General features: G+C 37.9%; 1 long non-coding RNA gene across 1 annotated transcript; it reads right to left on the bottom strand.

The window, feature by feature from the left end:
- On the bottom strand, nt 13,034-21,425 carry LOC109830035. The gene is made up of 2 exons (XR_002244189.1): nt 21,343-21,425; nt 13,034-13,255 (listed from the first exon to the last, which is right to left on the bottom strand). It is a non-coding gene; the product is annotated as an uncharacterized LOC109830035 (long non-coding RNA).

Raw genomic sequence — 21,770 nt, 5'->3', positions numbered from 1 at the left:
GCGACATTAGGCCCCGAAGCTCCGGATGCCACGGCCTTGAGGCAACCGCAGGCTGAACGCCTGTCTGCTGCGGTCTGCGTCACCGAGGTGACCTTCTTGATTCCGCTGCAGCAGTTGACAGAGGGTTGGCCGCTGCCGCCCTGGAAATAATCTAGGCATGGGTATAGACAGCTGTACACGGTTGAGCATGAGAGAGCGCTCGCTGTGTTTGGGGAAGTGAGAAGGAACGCTGCGAAGATTAAAGCTAGTATTGGTGACATGACTATTGTGGGTTAGAGATAGATCGAACGAGCTGGTAGTGAGTAGAAGTGAAGTGAGTGGGTTTGGGTATTTATGGAGGAGATTTAGGCTAGTAATTGGTATTGTCTTTTTACGAATCTACTTATTTGTTTAAAGAAGCAGTTAATAATAGTCTTTGGTTAAAAGAAATTGCATGCTATTGAACTACTTCAGCTTTTAAGGTGGTGGTTTTAGAAGCGACTTGAAGATGCTTTTAGAAGAATCTTTTGCTTTTTGTAGCTTTACCAATGACCTTAGCTGTTTTTAAAAGTAGCTTTTGATATATGATTACCGAACGACTATTTTTAGTAACTTATATAAGCTACCCCTATTAGCTTGTTATACAAGTAACTCATCATAACCTCTAGTAATACTAAACTAATCCTTAGAATGAATTTGTGAATGGATTGGGCATTGAGTCCTAGTCACGCTAAACTGATCCTTAGAATGGATTTGTGAATGGATTGGGCATTGAGCCCAAGTCACGTACTTGCTAGCTATACTTTTAGTTTTGTTTAAACCTAAAACCCTTTGAGCTAATCAATAGAACCCAAAAAATTTCATGTATTATTACTTTATTAACGAATTTCCAAATTTTACATGATTAAATGAAATCCACATATATATCTTCTTTAATTTTATTGTTTGATTTGATTTCTCTGTTTAAACTTACTTTTTATAGCGTTTATATTGATTTAGAATGGGCAGTGAGATAGCCTCCTTCTTTCCCCTTACATGGTTTTGTGTAGAGTATGCTCTATATGATTTTTTTTGCTCCTTTGGCAATTCTAAATGTTACGGAAATATTAAATTATAGCTTATCAGTGGAAAAAATATTAGGGCCACATTATCGAATCCCTCTTTTTGAGGGAACGTGAGCCTCATAGTAAAAGCCCGTGATGTTAACACCCACGGGACGAGAATATTATGTGTTAATTAACACTGAACAGTGTCCTCTTATTATGTGTTAATTAACACTGAACAGTGTCCTCTTCTGTCATCCATATCAACCACTAATCAACTTGTTTACTAAATTAATTACGATCGTTTTTGTTTAAACTTTCACTCACGTGTACTAGACACGAGTTTGCACAACCTTTGATAATATCTAAAACTGAAGAATCCCTCCAAATTAAAAAAGCAACTTGTCCCTTTATGAAAACTTACATTTCCACTTTGACAGTGACTAGGTGAATTTAGGTAGATTACATACATTTCCACTTCGATAATGAGAGTTCTGATGAAAGTAAACTTAATTCGTAATTCAATATACGAGAATAATACGAGGGATCTATATATTTAGCCAATGCGGGAATTGTTAGAAGTCATGCAGCAGTGACTTCTTCAAGAACCTAGAAGCTTCTCCATTTATCTAGCAAACTTTGGAAACTTGCCATGGAGTTTTGTGGAAATTACCATGGAGGATTTTGGAAATTTCTAGAAAAGAAGACAAAACCGACATTGATCCCTATAAAAGGGACTTCAGCCATTCGGTTTGGATCAAGGGGAAGTGAGCAAGAGAAAAAGAAAAGGCTATAAAAGTAGGTGGAAGAGTAGGCTCTCTAGAGAAAAGAGAGTGTGTGAGAAAAGAAGTGTAGTAAGGTGATAGGTTGAAGCCTAGTGAATGTAGAGTGGCTGTGAGAAGAATATTTAGAGAGAGAAAGAGTGAGGAAGTGACTTGTAGTCTTGTAATATTTTGTATCAAAGTTAAATTTAAGTTGAAGTCCATTTTCATCCAAAAGTGTTTGTTCAAGTCCTCATTTGTAGAGGGTTCATTCCATCAAATTGGTATCAGAGCCAGGTTCGATCTAGCCGGGCCAATCGAAGGTGCTCGTGTACGAGATGGCGAACATGATCCAGCCACAGATTCCGAAGCTGATGAAGACCAATTACGATAACTGGAGTATCCAGATAAAAGTCTTGCTCGGTTCGCAAGACTTATGGGAACTTGTAGAGAACGGTTATGCAGAGCCGGAGTCACCTACTGTTGAAGCCAATCTCAGTGCCACTCAGAAGAGTGAGTTGAAGGAGGTCAGAAAAAGAGACAAAAAGGCTTTGTTCCTAATATTTCAAGGCGTAGATGAATCTGCATTTGAGAAGATTTCCAACGCCCTGTCCTCTAAAGAAGCATGGGAGATTTTACAAAAATCCTATCAAGGTGCGGAAAGAGCCAAAAAGGTACGCCTCCAAGCATTAAGAGTTGAATTTGAAAATTTGAAGATGAAAGCTACAGAATCAATATCAGATTATTTTAGTAGAGTTCAGACAATAACTAATCAAATGAAGAGAAATGGAGAAGCAATTAGTGACGTAAGAATTATGGAGAAGATACTTAGGACTTTAGACTCTAAATTCAAATATATTATTCCGGCAATACAAGAGTCTAAAGACCTTTCCGAAGTTTCGATCGATGAGCTGCAAGGTTCTCTGCAAGCTTATGAACAAGATATAAACATTAGTTCAAATCAAGCGGAGAATCTAGAACAAGCCTTGCAGAGTAAGATGACTATCAAAGAAGATAGTCGAAGAGGACGTGGAGGCTACAGAGGCAGAGGCTCATTTCGAGGTGGCTCAAACTTCCAGCAAGGTCGTAGGAGACAGTACCAAGGAGGCCATGAAAATCAAGATCGAAATAGAGATCGTGAACGATCATTCGATCGAGGACGAGGTCGTGGCACACGAGGACGAGGACAAGGAAGAAGTTACCATGAGGACAGATCTCAGCCACAGTGTTACAAATGTAAGAGATACGGTCATCTCAGCTACGAATGTTGGGAGAAATCAAATCAAGTGGCAGAAAGAAGCAACTTTGTAGAAAGGGAGCAGGCAGACACTTCAACAGTCCTGTTGACGTACCAGGAGAGCGAAAGCAAGAATAAAGATATCTGGTATCTAGATTCAGGTGCCAGTAACCACATGTGCGGCATCAAGGAGTTTTTTACCGAGCTGAACGAGACGGTACAAGGAGATGTCACCTTTGGAGATCAGTCAAAGATTCCAGTGAAAGGCAAGGGCAATATAATGATCCAGACAAAGACGGGCGAGAACAGGTACATCTCTGATGTCTACTATGTTCCAGCATTACGAAATAATATTTTGAGCCTAGGCCAGCTCCTTGAAAGAGGCTATGATATACATCTAAAAGACCTTGCCCTCACTATTAAAAATAAAAATGAAGTTATTGCAAAGGTGAACATGTCTAGAAATAGACTGTTTACCTTAAATATTCATGCTGACCCTGTCAAGTGCTTGAAGTCAATCATAAAAGACGAGACTTGGCTCTGGCATCTACGATTCGGGCATCTCGCTTTCAGTGGCCTGAATCTTCTATGGAAGGAGAAAATGGTAAAAGGATTGCCGCAAATCAACCATCCGAACCAGCTATGTGAAGGCTGTATGAAGGGCAAACAACATAGAAGAAGTTTCGAAGTTGGAAAGTCAAGAAGAGCAACAGAGTTGCTACAATTGGTCCACACAGATATTGCAGGACCATTTGAAGTCATCTCTCTTGGAGGAAACAGGTATTTTCTCACATTTATTGATGATTATAGCAGAAAAACTTGGGTTTATTTCCTGAAGGAGAAATCCGAAGCTCTGGAGAAATTCAAAGAATTCAAGGAGATGGTAGAAAAGCAAAGTGGGTACCACATCAAAGTGCTCCGATCAGATCGAGGTGGAGAATACACTTCGAAGGCATTCAACAATTTCAACAAGCAGTACGGGATAATTCATCAACTCACTGCCGCCTACACACCACAGCAGAATGACATAGCAAAGCGGAAGAATCGTACCATTCTTGATATGGTCAGAAGCATGTTGAAGAGCAAGTACCTGCCAAAGACTTACTGGGCTGAAGCCGTGGACTGTGCAGTTTACCTCCTCAACAGATGTCCGACAAAGAGCGTCAAGTTCAAGACACCATTGGAGATGTGGAGCAACATCAAGCCAAGTGTCAACCACCTGAAGGTGTTTGGGTGTATTGCATATGCACACATCCCGGAGCAGAAAAGAAAGAAGTTGGACGATCGAGGAGAAAAGTGCATATTCGTTGGGTACGAGAGGAGGACAAAAGCATACAAGCTCTACAATCCAGTTACAAAGAAGATGATCATTTCAAGAGACGTGGAGTTCGATGAAGAAGATTATTGGAAATGGACCGATGAAGATAAAAATATTAAAGGTATGTTCTTTGAAGATAATGATGATGACTTGCAGGAGGTTGGAAGACCAGAACAAAGTCCACCTAATAGTCCAGCTCCATCAACCCCAACATCAACGCCGACATCATCCAGCTCAAGTGAAGGAAGCTCTTCAGGGGGAGCAACAAGGAGGATGAGAAGCCTAAGAGATCTGTACGACGATACAGAGCCTGTCGAGATGATGGATGACTACACACTATTCTGCTTGTTTGCAGAATGTGATCCGGTCAGCTATGAAGAAGCTGCTCAAGAAGAAAAATGGAGAAAAGCCATGGATGACGAGATCGAGGCAATCAAGAGAAATGATACATGGGAGCTCACTACCTTACCTGAAGGCCATAAACCAATTGGAGTAAAGTGGGTGTACAAGACAAAGACAAATCAAGATGGCGGAATCGAGAAGTACAAGGCCAGGCTTGTTGCAAAAGGCTATAGTCAGCGAGAAGGAGTTGACTATGAAGAAGTGTTCGCACCAGTCGCGAGGATCGACACCATCCGACTCATTATCGCATTGGCAGCACAGAACCGGTGGAAGATCTACCAGATGGACGTGAAGTCTGCATTCCTGAACGGCTACTTAGAAGAAGAAGTCTACATCAAGCAACCACCAGGGTACGAGGTGAAGAATCAAGAAGACAAAGTCTACAAGCTGAAGAAGGCATTGTATGGACTGAAGCAAGCGCCCAGAGCATGGAATGCCAGAATCGATGCATACTTCCAGAAGAACGGATTCCATCGGAGCCCGTATGAGCACTCTCTCTATACCAAGAAGAAGGATGAAGACATCATGATCGTATGTCTCTACGTACATGATCTTCACCGGCAACAATCCAAAAATGTTCGAGGAGTTCAAGAAGAACATGATCAAGGAGTTCGAGATGACTGACATTGGAGAAATGTCATACTTTCTTGGAGTAGAAGTGTCACAATCAGAGAAAGGAATCTTCATCTCTCAGAAGAAGTATGCAAAGGATATCCTTCAGAAATTCAACATGAGCAATTGCAATCCAGTTACAACTCCTGCAGAAGTCGGAGTGAAGCTGAGGCGAGACACACCAGGAAGCTACATTGATCCAACTCTATACAAGAGTTTAGTCGGGAGCTTGCGCTACCTAACCATCACCAGGCCCGACATAGTGTTCGCGGTAGGACTGGTGAGCAGATATATGGAGGAGCCAAGGCAAGAGCATTTCAAGGTAGCCAAGAGAATTCTCAGGTATGTCCGAGGAAGTATTGATCAAGGATTATTTTATACACAGTGAAGCACCAACAGAGATCCTTATCGACAACAAGTCAGCTATTGCACTTGCCAAAAATCCAGTAGCACATGGACGGAGCAAACACATAGAGACAAGATATCATTTCATCCGTCATCAAGTTAAAACGAAGACTGTGATGCTGACATATTACAGGACCGAAGATCAAATTGCTGACATCTTCACCAAGCCACTGAAGGCAGAAACATTTTTTAAACTTAAGAAGCAACTCGGACTGGTAAACAATAAAGTCACTGCTGAGGGGGAGTGTTAGAAGTCATGCAGCAGTGACTTCTTCAAGAACCTAGAAGCTTCTCCATTTATCTAGCAAACTTTGGAAACTTGCCATGGAGTTTTGTGGAAATTACCATGGAGGATTTTGGAAATTTCTAGAAAAGAAGACAAAACCGACATTGATCCCTATAAAAGGGACTTCAGCCATTCGGTTTGGATCAAGGGGAAGTGAGCAAGAGAAAAAGAAAAGGCTATAAAAGTAGGTGGAAGAGTAGGCTCTCTAGAGAAAAGAGAGTGTGTGAGAAAAGAAGTGTAGTAAGGTGATAGGTTGAAGCCTAGTGAATGTAGAGTGGCTGTGAGAAGAATATTTAGAGAGAGAAAGAGTGAGGAAGTGACTTGTAGTCTTGTAATATTTTGTATCAAAGTTAAATTTAAGTTAAAGTCCATTTTCATCCAAAAGTGTTTGTTCAAGTCCTCATTTGTAGAGGGTTCATTCCATCAGGAATAAATACCTTCACCAAACTACGACTCTAAATCTTCTAGTGCTCTTTCTCAACCTGGTCCTGGCAAAATGCATATTCATCTCGCCACAAATCAATTGCACGTGATGTTTACCAAGTGGCCATGTGTATGGGTGCGCCAATAAAAGTGATGGTCGTTCGACATTTGTTTTTAATTTATTTTTTATTTTATTTTTATCTTTGGAATTGGACCTCGAATTAATCTGTATCAATAACTTTTTATCTAACCACATGACAGTTAATTCGAATGTGCTAGGTCCACCCATGGAATACTAGCTGTCATGTATTAGAAAACAATGCGGATAAATAGTTGGTTGGGTATGACAATGTAACCTCATTAAACGATCTCCTAAATAACACCTAACTTACAAGTACTAATCCAGAATATTTCCGAAAATGGGATTTCATTTATTTATTAGTTATTTAGTTTTTAATTAAAGAATAAGATTGTAATTCTCATACTCTTTCTTCCTCGCACCTTCGTACCAATTTTTCCATATCCGTAAAAATCCAAACCACAGTAATGCAAAACCCTAAAACCATCCTCGGCGAGGACGAGTCCAGAGCTATGCTGTCAAAAGCCGCTGAAGGACATTGGCTTTTGACAATTTCAAATTTGCCAACAACTAATGTTATTCTCATAGAAAAATCTCACACCCCGTGTTATTTCTTTCACATCCACCTAGTAAAATTAATGGAAATTTTAATGTTCTCGTTTTTCTTTTTTTTGGTAAATGAAAGATTTTATTCATCACCAAATGTAAGAATGAATGTACATCAAGAATCTCATCATTATGTATGAGATATCAAATCTGACATTAAGAATACAAAGAAAAATAGAACTCAATCAAGAAACTCAGCAACTAACAGCAGCTGAGTAAAACCTGTTCACCTCAACCGCAACTAACAGCAGCAGAACCTGCTAAATGCTCTCCTCCATGACTATCAAAGTGATATGATCCATTCTCTGTCTTCTGCCTTAAAAGAGCCATTGAGAACAAAAGCAAAAACGCTGAATTTGATATCCTTAAAAAGCTGATCAGCTGACCTTGCTTTTTGCCTGAAAATTCTGAAATTTCTTTCTCTCCAAATACTATAAACTGCTGTGGTTAGTGCCATTCTTTTAATCCTTTGCTTGAATCCATTCCCTTTCAATCTATCACAATACCAAAGCACAAGCTGATTCCAATCACAGGACTGCCATTTGAATCTGAGCCAATCCATAATTTTTAGCCAAACTTCTCTTGAACAGCAGCACTCAAAGAAAAGATGGTTTCTGTTTTCGGAACCTGAACACAGACAGCAATTGTTAGTGTTCAGCAAATGTTCTCGTTTTTCTACCCATTAGAGTGGTGATCAACAAACACAAATACAAGGGAGCGAAAAAAGCTGATTGGAAGATGGATTTTGATCCAAGAAACTAATAAAGGAATCATGATCGTCGATCTAAAGGAAGCGGGAAGAGGAGCTCAAAACTTTAGGGGTCGTCAAAACCCTAGATTTGGAGTGTCAGGTGCTGCAACTCAGGGGTATTGAATCGGCTGAGTGCAGGTTCAGTTTTGAAGCACATGGACTAATATGCAAACTGATACACAAATAGTTAGACTGAAAAGCAAAAGGAAGAGAACATAAAAGATGACATTGTAAATAAGATATTACAATCAACTGTATGTAACTAATTGTCCATATTCTGTTACATTGTGTTACAAGTTAGTTCGGCACTGCTGTGCACGTGCACGAACTTAGCTCTCAATTACAGGATGTATAAATACAGTGTTGTACAAAGGAAACGATATGAAATGAATAATAAGTTCTCTTCCTCTAGTGATACATCTTTTTCTCTGTCTCATATCTCTATCTCTCTTCTTTCTTCAATTTCTCTTCTGATTCTTCTTCTCGATATCCGCCATGCATGGCCAGGAATAGCAGCTCCAGAGGCAATCGAGGTACTCGTGCCTCACATGGAGGGAGATTTTGAAGATGGAGAGGGCAGGATTTCCCTCCTCTAAGTAGCGGTCATCAGAATCGAGACAAAGGAGGAAAAGGCCAATGAAGATGGAGGGATGCTTGGACTAGTAATCACGTCAACTCTTCATCTCCAAATCCTATTTCAGGTGATGAACTTCGGGCTTCTGCTATGTTTTAGAAGTTAATGATTTGGTGACTGATTGTAATAACCCTAATTTTTTAGCTATATTTAAAAAAAGAAAAGTAAAAGGACTTTTATGCATAAAATGTCTAGAATTATAGTAATATATAATTATGTACTATTAGAGGGTTCTATTTGTAAACCTTAGCTCACATATAGTTGTGCGATCAATCGCCGCCTATATCTCTCTCTCTCCTCGTCGAATTCCTTCTTCAAAATAATAATAATAATAATAATAATCATCATCATCATCATCGTCGGATATGTATTGAAAGAGGATAGGTGGTGATTATTTACATAAGAGGTTTAGCTCCTTTTTCGATGAATGCTGTGCAGCCAATTTTTGTATGAGGTTATTTAGATCTTATTATATAGACGTTGACAATGCCACACTAGGTAGCTGACCTTATTCTCATGTCCATGGACAAGTCTTGAGCCTAGTGCATCCCTTGATCATCTCCTTTACAAATTTAAAAAAATAAATTAGCAAGCATGACTGTTCACATGTACCCGTATTTCTGTCATTGCATAACTTTTTTTCTTTTCTATAGCAGGAAAACTTTGAAACATCTAGTTGTAGTGCGGCGGCCCAGCGGAATCCACAAAGTTGCCGAGAGAGAAGACACACACAAAATCAAATTAAAAATAACAGCACAATCTAGTTGTATGCTTTACAAATTTTTATTCTCTTTGTTACACACACCCACTTGAGCTCTTAGTATCTTCATACATAGTATATTTGGGGTTGTGAGTTTGTAACATTGAGTTGAGCTTAATTGAGTTCTCACCTTGTTTAGAGAACAATCATTTATTGTTGAGCGTTAATTTGTGAGGTTTACTTTGTATTGCACAAGTACACCAAGAGGAGTACTGTAGAGGTGAGAGACGTGCTCGGTCCCAAGAGGAATGGTGTCGGTAGTAAAGCCTAGTGAGTGGTAGTAATTCCAAACACTTGAGGGAGACACGTGAGATGCCAACACTTGAGGTGGTATTTATGTAGCTGCATTGTGAGTATTTTTTAACGTTGATCAGTGAGCGTTGAAAACCGATATTGTGTGATGTAAGCGTTTTTCGGGTGAGCGTCGAAAACCCGGTTGTTTAGTGGATTCTCTCCGGGAGTGGGGAGTAGAGACGTAGGTCGGAAGGACCGAACTCCGTGATTATTTTCTTGTGTTTGTTTTTGGCTTTGGCGTTATTATTTGTGCTTATAATTTGTTTTATTTTATATCATCACTGTGTATTGCTTATTGTTTATATTGCCCTATCATATTTGTATCTTGTTTATGTCACCATTGTTTGTATTGCTTATCCTTGCATATATATCTAGTTGCATATTATTTTCGCTAGGATATTTGTTAATTAGTTTTAAATTGGCATTAATATCGGATTAGATTTGTATTCACCCTATTCACACCCCTCTAGGGTACTTTAAGAAGACACTACTCTAGAATTGCCTACAAAAAAGATAAAGATAAAGAATGATTGATCTCGAGTCAGTAAAAAATAAAAAAGAAGCAACAAAAGATAATGTTTTGTGAATTGTTATAGAATAATTTTATTTTTTAGCAAACTTAGGAATCTTTAGAAGGGATTTTCATTACCTATTTTTAGTGCTTTCATATGCATATGTGGATGCTTTTATCTTATAAAAGTGTACTGGAGTTAGCATTGATCTTCAGTTTATGATTTTTTCATTAAATATTTTATCATTTTAGCCCACTTTAAATCAATCATCTTGGCTCGTTGGCTTTATTATTCATCTTCCTTTTATAATGTTATTTTTTCAAGTGTTTTCACTTTCATAACACTATACTTCCTCAGGTCAAGCTCGGTTTCATGCTGATCCAAATGAAATGAAAATTTAAATTGGTTTTAGATTATATTTATCTTCTGTCAACATAAAAATTTAAACTGAGTGTAGCCTATTCAAATAAAAATCAAATAAATAAATAATTAAAGTGTAATCGAGGAATAAATTTTAGTAAGAATACTTAATCAAAGTGAGCAAAAATTATCAAAGAGTAACCGAGGAACAAATTTTAGTAAGAAAATAAACCAAAAATACCTAATCACAATATTTAACCATGTGCATAAAATCTAGTTAAGAAAAACATAACTGTTAGTAATCTATGTGTGCTATGTGAAGCTGAAGAGGAAGATCATAGGGTTAATTTTAGGAAACTCCTCTCAACTATGAGAGTTATCTCAGAAAATCCAACTGATGTGCAAACAATAGTTGATGTTTTTCAAAAGAAATCCGATCATGCAAAAGCGGGTTGATTGAAGCAAAAGAGTATTTTCAGACAGATTCTAAGATGCAACTTTGGAGAATCATATCTTTTGACTTGCTCCATATATAGAATCTTTACTATTATATGTTTTTGGAAAGCTCAAGACGTGCTTTATACATAAAACTAATTCGCAGTTCCAAATAATATTCATGTTCAAAGATATTCATCTTCAGGATCAACTGCACGTGAAGTTCTAGGTTACTTTTAGTTTTGTAGTTTTTATAGAAAGCTTTTTATGTAAGGATTTCTCTTAGCTTTAGGTAAAGGATAGTTTGATACTTTTTCATTATTTTCTACCATATATAAGGGGAAAAATTCATGTAGGGTTTTAGATTGATTATTATTAATTTCAGAAGTTTTCTATTCCTAGGATTTCTAGGGTTTGTGCAGTTTTGCTCGTATGAGAACGAGTAGCTATCTCTTTTGATTATCCTTCCGCCACATGTACTGATGCATCCTACATCATTAGTTTAGGGGGTTAAGTAAGAAAAGTTGAGGGGGATAAGTCATATTTTGGAAGTTAAGGGGGGTTATATAGAGTAAACCCAAATTTGGAGGTTTCGTAGAGTTAAAATAGTTGAGGGGATTTTTCTGAGATGATCCCCATAGTTGAGGAGGGTTTTCCACAATAAACCCAAGATCATAATCATCTTTTTATGCATTGTCGATACACCTCCTCTATTTGGAACTCAATTAAGTTTAAATTCTGAATACAAAATGCTTGCTGGAATAAACGATGTATGGTCTTGGAATACTTCTGTTGCGAAGACCAATGACAAATTGAAATGGGATGTGAATATATGCAGAGTTATCATGTGCCGTGTGGTATGAAAAAAATTTACATATTTTTCGAAAAAATAAAAAAAAAAGAAACATGTTTCGATTTTTAACAGATTTTATGTTTGTTGTTTAGATGGAATTCCTTCCAGGTACATGGAGACTTTGAGATATGTTCGCAGGAAGAAAAGGGTAGCAAATAGAGATGACGTTTCATAGAGAGGGAGCTGAAGCTAGAGGAGCAGATGCTGGAGAACAAAGAAATAGTAACGGAGTTCAGACAGGGGAAGCTGAAGCTAGGGGAGCAGGTGCTGGAGAGCAAAAGAAATGCCACTGGAGTATCTGTTTAGAGCTTTTGATGGGCGATGAATGGGCAAATTTATTTATGTATATATTTTGTCTAAAAACTTGCATGTTCTGTTGGATATGGTGGTGTGTTGACTTTAGATCTTTGGTTATGGTGGGTACATGCTGCTGGAAGCTGTTTGTAACAGACTAATGGATGGTCTGATGACTGCGCTCTTAAGGTTGGGGGTGCAGGCATGTATATGTAAATCAACCTTGCGCTTGAACGAAGGATGTTTCTTGAGGAAATCACACCCTGCTTTCTCCGAAAAAAAAAATTAAAAATTTAAAAAATCATGGAGCGAGAGACAGAGTACTTAGGAAACCTTAAGACTTACAGGGCGTTTGGGAAGGTTTATTTTTTATGAACCTTATAAGCTATGCTAGCTTTTAATGGCTTTTAGCATTTATGATATGATAAAAATGCTATAACAATTAATTGGATAGAATAGTAGTTTGTTTAGTTTATTTAGATGAGCTTGAAAGCTAGTTTTTTTAAAAGTTAAGATATATCAGTTTTTTAAAATGCGACATACAAGCTAATTTATTTGATATTTTACCAAACACGTAGAAATTAAAACAAAAGCTAGCTTAAATGCTAGGTTGACCAAAAAATAACCCGCCCCCAAACACCTAGTGAAGATCTATGTACAGGGGTCAGTGGTAATAAATTTGGTAATGATTCAAGGCAATTGTTGATTAAGAAAGGAGAGAGCAAATCATGAACAAACAATTAAGAGATGATGGATATCGTTAAAATTATGAAGTTGGTGTGGAGCTTCACTCACCAAATCCAGCGCAATTAGAGGAAGATTAGAGAACGAAAATTGCGGAGGTTACTTAGGAACGTGCCATTATTTTTGGGTGTATTGACGCTGTTGGCTTAAATTAATTACGTGTAAACTTCTAGAACAAGGTTTCTTGTCAATTAAGTGATCCCTACTTTCTATATAAGAAATATTTAACTTCTAAAGAATGGATAGATACCTCAAAACACAGTAATAATTAAATTACTCAGAAGGGAGAAATTTCTTCTCCGATCAATCACCAACATTATTCATGCTGCAGACAAGGCAAAGCTATACTACAATAATAGGCTCATCGCATTCACTCAACCAAACAAAGACATATCTCATGACCCAACATTATTTATATCATTTATAAGCCTCGACTTGATTTCCCTGCTTCCATCCATCAATTCACCCTACAAAATAATAACAAATTCAAGTAATAAATTCCAGTTACAGACAAACAAGTAATTACCTCAATTACATTAACAAATAGTGAAATTACAGACAAAACCATCTTCATCTATATCATGTTTTTTTTCAAGCAATTAACCCCATTATCTATAATCATTTATCAATCCAGTATATAGTTCTGTAATGTAGTTCATCAAATTTCAGATAGAAAAGTTTGCACTTAGACATCTTCACGTATTTGCAAATTCATAGATAAAGAAGCTTTTATTTTATTTTATTTTATTTTTATTATATTTTATTTTATTTGAGAAATACTTTTAAGTTTTCTTCTTGGAAAATTTTTGTACTTTGATAGAAATGTCTTCAAAAGATTAGAATGCAAGCTCAAAGAGTGGAACATAGGAGATTTAGAAATCTTCAGAGTTGAAAAGAAGAAAATAGAGAAAAGATAATTCTTGAATAAAAGAAATTATTCGTGTCTTTTTAATAACATTAATCTAGAATTTATGTCCAAGCGCTCACGTCTAGGCCTATGAAGAAATTAACAAACTGCGTCACATAACTAACAGTTTCAATTAATTGATCATAGAAACAGATTTTTTTTGTTGGAGCTTTTTAAATAGGGGGAGATTATTTGGGGAAAAAAATTAAAAGATGAAAATAATAAAAAAGATTTATTGTAATTTAGCCTAACAAATAAAATGGTTAATTTCACAGAACCCTGAACTTTGTCAGGTTTTGCGCTTAGCCCCCTTCAACATTTTTTTCCCCACCAAACAACTCGTTACTTTGATGTGTCCTAAAATTTAAGAATTTACTAATAGATGTTGGATTTAATCTAATAAATCTATTTGTGGGCACATATAATTAATCAATGTGTATTGCTATCCTTCAGGATAACCCACTAAAGTGATCAATTAATTTGGGTTAATGGGTATTTAAATAAGTCATGTGGTTATATGTGTAGATACCAGGTTGTAATTGCGATTTGATGAGTGGCAAATTGCAAATGTACAACATCTATAAATAAGGGGTTATAGTCCCTAATCTAGGGTTACATTCTCTAATTCTCTTCACCCCGATCTAGAGAGAAATTTGGCTAGAGAAACCCTAAGGTTAGAAGATCCAAAAACCCATCTCAAGTTTAATCTATGGATTCAGGTATAAGCTTCCGCTCTTTTCTTTTGATTCTTGTAAATCTCTTTGAATTAATCATCGCTTTATGGTTTAGATCTCAAGTTTTTATAAGATCTAACAAGTGGTATCAGAGCCACCTTGATTTGTTCTAAGAGATTAAGATTAAAATTAGGGTTTTTGATCTTAATTGCTTTTTAGATTCAGTTTTTGTTCACGGATGAACAGTAACAGCTGTTGAAATTTTTTCCGGATGAACAGTAACATATTTTTAGATTTAGTTTTTTCTTCGATTTTTCTTGGATCCGGATCAAGAAAACTGATTTTTTTTCGATTCTGGATCTGTTTTGAAATAAAATCGAGAAATTCTTTTGGATCTATTGTGTTTTGGTTGTTGATCCCGTGCTCCTCGCCGGCGAAGTGTCACTGGCGGCCTCGCCCTCGACTCCGACGGTGACGGCGGCGTTAGGAAACCCTAGGGTTTCAACCTTTTGGGTGCAGGAGCAACGACGGCGGCGGTTTCAGATTTAACCCTCTAAGGGTTCGCGCGTGAAAACGTGCGGGAATTAAGGAGGTGGTTACCTCAAATTTTGGCGAAGCTGAAAGCTTCAAACAAACTTTGCGTTCGTTCTCAAGTGAGCATCGCACTCAAATTTAACCGAACTTCGCGTTCGTTCTCAAGTGAGCATCGCGCTCGAATCAAACGAACCTCGCGTTCGTTCTAAGGTGAGCCTCGCGCTCAGTTCTAAGGTGAGCCTCGCGCTCAATTTAAACGAACTTCGTGTTCGTTCTAAGGTGAGCCTCGCTCTCAATTCTAAGGTGAGCCTCGCGCTCAATTTAAACAAACTTCGCGTTCGTTCTAAGGTGAGCCTCGCGCTCAGTTCTAAGGTGAGCCTCGCGCTCAGTTCTAAGGTGAGCCTCGCACTCAGTTCTAAGGTGAGCCTCGCGCTCAGTTCTAAGGTGAGCCTCACGCTCAGTTCTCAGGTGAGCCTCGCGCTCAATTTAAGTCAAACCTCGCGTTCGTTCTCAGGCGAGCCTCGCGCTCGATTCAAACGAACCTCGCGTTCGTTCTCAAGTTGAACCTTGCGTTCATTTTCAGTCGAACCTCGCGTTCATTTTTCAAACGAACCTCGCGTTCGTTCTCAAGTTGAACATCACGTTCATTTTCAGACGAACCTTACGTTCGTGCTTAAGTGAGTCTCGTACTCAATACAGACGAACCTCACGTTCAAAGTCAAGCGAACTTCGTGTTCACTATGGTTAAGCCTCGGCTTCTCACATTAAATTATGGGTCCACTTTGGTATACTTAATTTATTCAATTAAGTTATGGGCCCTATTTAAGCTATGGAAATTTAAATTAATTTGGTTTTTAATCAATTATTTAATATGACACTAAGGTATTAAGATTGTCTCTCACTCCAATTGATTAATTAAAATAAGAAGTTGCCAAAGTAACCTCTCTTATGTAGATTGTTCATGAGGAATGTGAGATGTTTGTGTGTATGCTTTCGTGTAAATATTTAATTGGTCCAAAGGAAGTTTAATATTTATTTAGACTGTATACACATCTGTGATGATAAGCGTGTGACAATTATAAGGTTTACATGTGAATAATGAATCGATCCAAAGATAGTTTCATTATTTGACATGAGTTATTGTCAATGTTTGATCATTGCAACAAGGTATCACTTACAAGTTAATATTACTGTCCAAAGACTTGATATTAATGTTGTGCCAGATATCTTGGATGGGATTCGTCATTATTTGAATTTTATTGATTACTAATTATGGTTATTGATGTGAGCATTTTTGTTTTATTTCAGCTAATGCATCTGCTGCAACAATTTCTGCTAACATCAACTCAATTCCCATGCTAAATGGGACAAATTTTAAGGTTTGGAAAGAGAACATATTAATTGTTCTTGGCTGCATGGATCTTGACTATGCATTAAGAACTGAACAACCCCAACCTCTCAATGCAGATAGCACTCCTGATGCAAAGAAGGAGTATGAGAAATGGGAGCGTTCAAATCGCATGAGTCTTATGATCATTAAGCGCGGCGTTCCGGAAGCCTTCAGGGGCATAGAATCCGAAGGGATTACTAAGGCTAAAGATTTCCTTGCCAAAATTAAGAAGCGTTTTGCGAAAAATGATAAGGTAGAAACAAGCACGCTCTTAGCTCGATTGATTTCAATGAAGTATAAGGGCAAAGGAAATATCAGGGAGTACATTATGGAAATGTCTCATATTGCTTCAAAGCTTAAGGCACTTAAACTCGATCTTTGTGATGAGTTATTGGTGCATCTGGTTTTGTTGTCTCTTCCTACACAATTCAATCAGTTTAAGGTCAGTTATAACTGCCAAAAGGTGAAATGGACTCTAAATGAGCTCATTTCATACTGTGTGCAAGAAGAAGACATGTTGAAGCAAGATAAGACAGAAAGTGCTCATTTGGCCTATGCCTCTAAGGATAAGGGTAAGAAAAGGAAGAATGATAATGAAGATGCTAAGGGTCCAGTTCAGAAGAAACAACATAAGGATAATCAAGGTTGTTTCTTCTGTAACAAGCCTGGACACGTAAAGATGGATTGTACAAAATATCACGCCTGGCGTGCTAATAAGGGTACGTTCCTTACTTTGGTCTGTTCTGAGATTAATTTAGCTTCAGTACCTAGAAACACTTGGTGGTTAGACTCTGGTGCTACTACTCACATAAGTGTTTCTATGTAGGGTTGCCTGAGCTCCCGAAAGCCAAGTGATGTTGAAAGACACATCTTTGTGGGCAACGGACAATCAGTAAATGTGGAAGCAATTGGGCACTTTAGGTTGTTATTAGGAACTGGTTCTTATTTGGATTTGAAAAATACTTTTGTAGTACCGTCTTTTAGATGGAATTTAATTTCTGTTTCTGTATTGGACAAATCAGGTTATTCTTGTTCATTTGGAAACAGTCAATTCAGTTTATCTTTTAATTCAAATGTTGTGGGAACCAGTTACTTGAGTACTTATGACAACCTATATTTGCTTGATACAATTGCTTCTTATAATGAATCCTTGCATGTGGAATCACGTGGTACTAAGTATAAATTAAATAAGAATAATTCGGTGACATTATGGCATAAGCGCTTGGGTCATATCTCAAAAGGTAAAGTTGAACGTCTTGTGTCTAATGGCATTTTGGATTCCCTTGATTTTTCGGACTTCGACGTATGTGTTGAATGTATCAACGGAAAACAGACCAAAGTTAAGAGATTAGGTGCCAACATATCTTCGGATGCCTTAGAATTGATACATACGGATATTTGTGGGCCATTCCCTATGGAATCCTAGAATGGTTAACAATATTTTATATCATTCATAGACGATTACTCACGTTATGGGCACCTATATCTTATTCATGAAAAATCTGAGTCTCTGGACATGTTCAAAGCCTATAAAGCTAAAGTTGAGAATAAACTCAACAGAAAAATTAAAACCGTTAGATCTGATCGTGGTGGTGAGTACTACGGTAGATATGATGGTTCAGGTAAACAACGTCTAGAAACATTTGCTAGATACATAGAGGAATGCGGTATCGTCCCACAGTACACCATGCCGGGTTCACCAAGCATGAATAGTGTAGCTGAAAGACGAAACAAGACTCTTAAGGATATGGTAAGAAGTATGATTGCTCATTCTTCTTTACCAGAGTCTCTCTGAGGAGAAGCACTAAAGACAGCAGCTTACATTCTGAATAGAGTACCAAGTAAAGAAGTTGCTAAAACACCTTATGAGCTTTGGACTGGTCGAAAGCCCAGTTTAAAGCATTTATATATTTGGGGATGTCTAGCTGAGGCAAGGCCTTACAGGCCAAATAAAAAGAAATTGGACTCCAAAGTAGTTAGCAACTACTTTATTGGGTACTCTGAACGCTTTAGGAGCTATAAGTTTTATGATCTCACACTAAGGAATATTTTTGAGACGGGAACAACAACATTCTTTGAGGATGTTGAGTTTGGAGGGAGAAATAAGGTTAGAGACATTAGTTTTGAGGAGGAATTGGCTTCAGATCCAATCCATACAGTTACTTTTGACAATATTCAGGTTACTATACCTGTTATTACTCAAGAAGTAAATCAGGAACCTCAAGATGATAATATTGAATAACTCCCTGTTCCAGAAGAACAAACTCAACAACCTCAAGAACTAGTGCCATTAAGGAGATCCACGAGAAAAAGGAAAAATGCTATTTTGGATGATTATATTGTATTTCTTTAAGAACATGAGGAAAGTAGTGGAATGTTGGAAGATGATCCAATCAACTTCTCTTAGACCATGAAAAGTTCTAACTCTCAGCAGTGGATTGATGCCATGAATGAAGAGTACAAGTCTATGCAAAGACAATAAGGTTTGGGAACTTGTCCCATTGCCAGAAGGTGCAAAACCAATTAGTTGTAAATAGATTTTTAAAACCTAGCGGGATGCAAATGGTAATGTGGAGAGGTATAAGGCACGTCTTGTGGCTAAAGGCTATACTCAAAAGGAAGGCATTGATTATACAGAGACTTTCTCTCCGGTTTCATCGAAAGACTCTTTCAGAATAATCATGGCACTTGTTGCTCATTATGATCTTGAGTTACATCAGATGGATGTTAAGACTGCATTTCTCAATGGAGACATTGATGAGATGATTTATATGGTGCAACCAGAAAACTTTGTGTCAGGAGACCCAAAGAATATGGTTTGCAAATTAAGGAAATCCATCTATGGACTCAAGCAAGCTCCTCGTCAATGGTATCATAAGTTTCAACAAATAGTTATCTCGTTCGGTTTTGAGATGAACATTGTTGATGACTGTGTATATCACAAGTTCAGTGGGAGTAAGTATATTTTTCTGGTTCTGTATGTGGATGACATCTTGCTTGCCACTAATGATATAGGCATGTTGCACGAAACCAAGAGATTTCTATCAAAGAATTTTGAGATGAAAGATCTTGGGGACGCCTCTTTTATATTAGGGATCCAGATACATCGAGATCGCTCTCGGGGTATTCTTGGATTATCACAAAAGAGTTATATCGATAAGGTACTTAAAAGGTTTGGCATGCAAGACTGCAGACCAGGAGACACCCCTGTGGCTAAAGGAGACAAATTTAGTCTCAATCAGTGCCCTAAAAGTAACCTTGAAATTTAGGAAATGCAGAAGATTCCTTATGCTTCAGCTGTAGGAAGTCTAATGTATGCTCAGGTATGTACGCGTCCGGATATTGCGTACATTGTTGGGATGTTAGGCAGATACTTAAGCAACCCTGGTATGGATCATTGGATAGCAGTCAAAAGGGTTATGAGGTATCTTCAGAAAACAAAAGATTACATGCTCACATACAGAAAATCAGAACAGCTAAAGGTCATTGGGTACTTTGATTCTGATTTTGCTGGATGCCAAGATAGCAGAAAGTCTACATCCGGCTACATTTATATGTTAGCAGGAGGAGCTATATCATTGAAAAGTGTCAAACAAACACTTGTAGCTTTCTCCACTATGGCAGCGGAATTTGTAGCTTGCTATGAGGCATCCAATCAGGGAATATGACTACGAAATTTTGTCACGGGACTGCGCATTTTGGAAAATATAGAAAGACCACTAAGGTTATATTATGATAATAAATCTACAGTAATGTATTCCAATAACAACAGGAGCTCAACTAAGTCAAAATATATTGATATTAAGTTCCTGGTTGTGAAAGAAAGGGTACAGAGTGGACAGATATCTATAGAGCACATTGGGACAAACGTGAAAGAAAGGGTACAGAGTGGACAGATATCTATAGAGCACATTGGGACAAACTCCATGATAGCTGATCATCTTACTAAGGGATTGCCACACAGGGTCTTTCATGAGCATACTGTTCATATGGGTATGGTATTATTTGAGGATATCATGATTTAGTGGGAGTTTGTAATTATGGTGCTTTATGTTTGGTTGTATTGTCTGATCAGAATAAAGTATTCAGTTAAGACACTCTGTTACATTATGTTTAGTTTTGACCTCACTAAAGTAGGACCAGTTAAAAATAGACATGTACTGATCACATTGCATGTAATTTTCATGCTGCACATCCATGATTGATCTATGTCGTTTGATTGTATTGGTATATGTGACCATTGATGGGTCGAGTCACGATAAATGTGACGAAGGCCGCTTTGATCCTATATTGATATAGTTAATGGACGAGATTGTTCGAAAATACCTTTTCAGTGATAGCAATTTTTGAGCTCATAAGGTTATACACAATTTAAGGAATCATATGGTGCCCAAGTGGGAGATTGTTGGATTTAATCTAATAAATCTATTTGTGGGCACATATGATTAATGAATGTGTATTGCTATCCTTTAGGATAACTCACTAAAGTGATCAATTAATTTGGGTTAATGGGTATTTAAATAAGTCATGGGGTTATATGTGCAGATACCAGGTTGTAATTGTGATTTGATGAGGGGCCAAATTGCAAATGTACAACATCTATAAATAAGGGGTTATGGTCTCTAATCTAGGGTTACATTCTCTAATTCTCTTCACCCCCATCTAGAGAGAAATTTGGCTAGAGAAACTCTAAGGTTAGAAGATCCAAAAACTCATCTCAAGTTTAATCTATGGATTCAGGTATAAGCTTCCGCTCTTTTCTTTTGATTCTTGTAAATCTCTTTGAATTAATCATGGCTTTATGGTTTAGATCTCAAGTTTTTATAAGATCTAACAATAGACGCCCATGACGATGGTAATGGCTTAATCTTAAAGGGTATATTTGTCTTTCCACGACATCCATTAAACCACTGAGGGAGTCTGTTGGAAAAATCTTAAAGTTTTAAGGGGATATTGTGAGATAAAATAGTTCAGGAGGAAAGCAAAACACCCGAAGTTCAAAGGTGATGTCAGAAATTATCCCCAAAATATTAGTAACGATACACGTACTTGGCGCAGTTAGTAGAGGGGCTAATCTTGTAAGGAATCGAGACTCCACACTTAGCCGGAAGCCCCCCACCCCGAAGTCGCCCGCCGCCACAGACTTAAGACACCCCGCACGCTGCACGTCGATCCGCTGTAGTCCTGCCAACGACACGACGCTCTTGATACCGCTGCCAGCACTCATTGGAGAGGCTCGCCGCGACCGCCCTGGAAATACTCACGGAGAGTTGTAGACGTCAGAGCACGAGAGGGCACTGGCTGTGTCTGGGGAAGTTAGAAGAGCCATTGCAAGCATCAAAGCTAAGATTGGAGACATGACTAATTATGAACTTGCGGATAGAGAAGAATTGAGCTGCCAATGAGAGGAAGTGAAGTGCGGGCGTGGGTGGGGGTAGTATTTATGGACGAGAGGGTAGGTGGGTGGCTCGGCTGGG

Source organism: Asparagus officinalis, chromosome 2 (assembly GCF_001876935.1).
Source record: "Asparagus officinalis chromosome 2, Aspof.V1, whole genome shotgun sequence".
NCBI classification, from domain to species: Eukaryota; Viridiplantae; Streptophyta; class Magnoliopsida; order Asparagales; family Asparagaceae; genus Asparagus; species Asparagus officinalis.
Note: the sequence above shows the minus strand (reverse complement) of the source record. Positions and strands in the feature narration are given on the sequence as shown.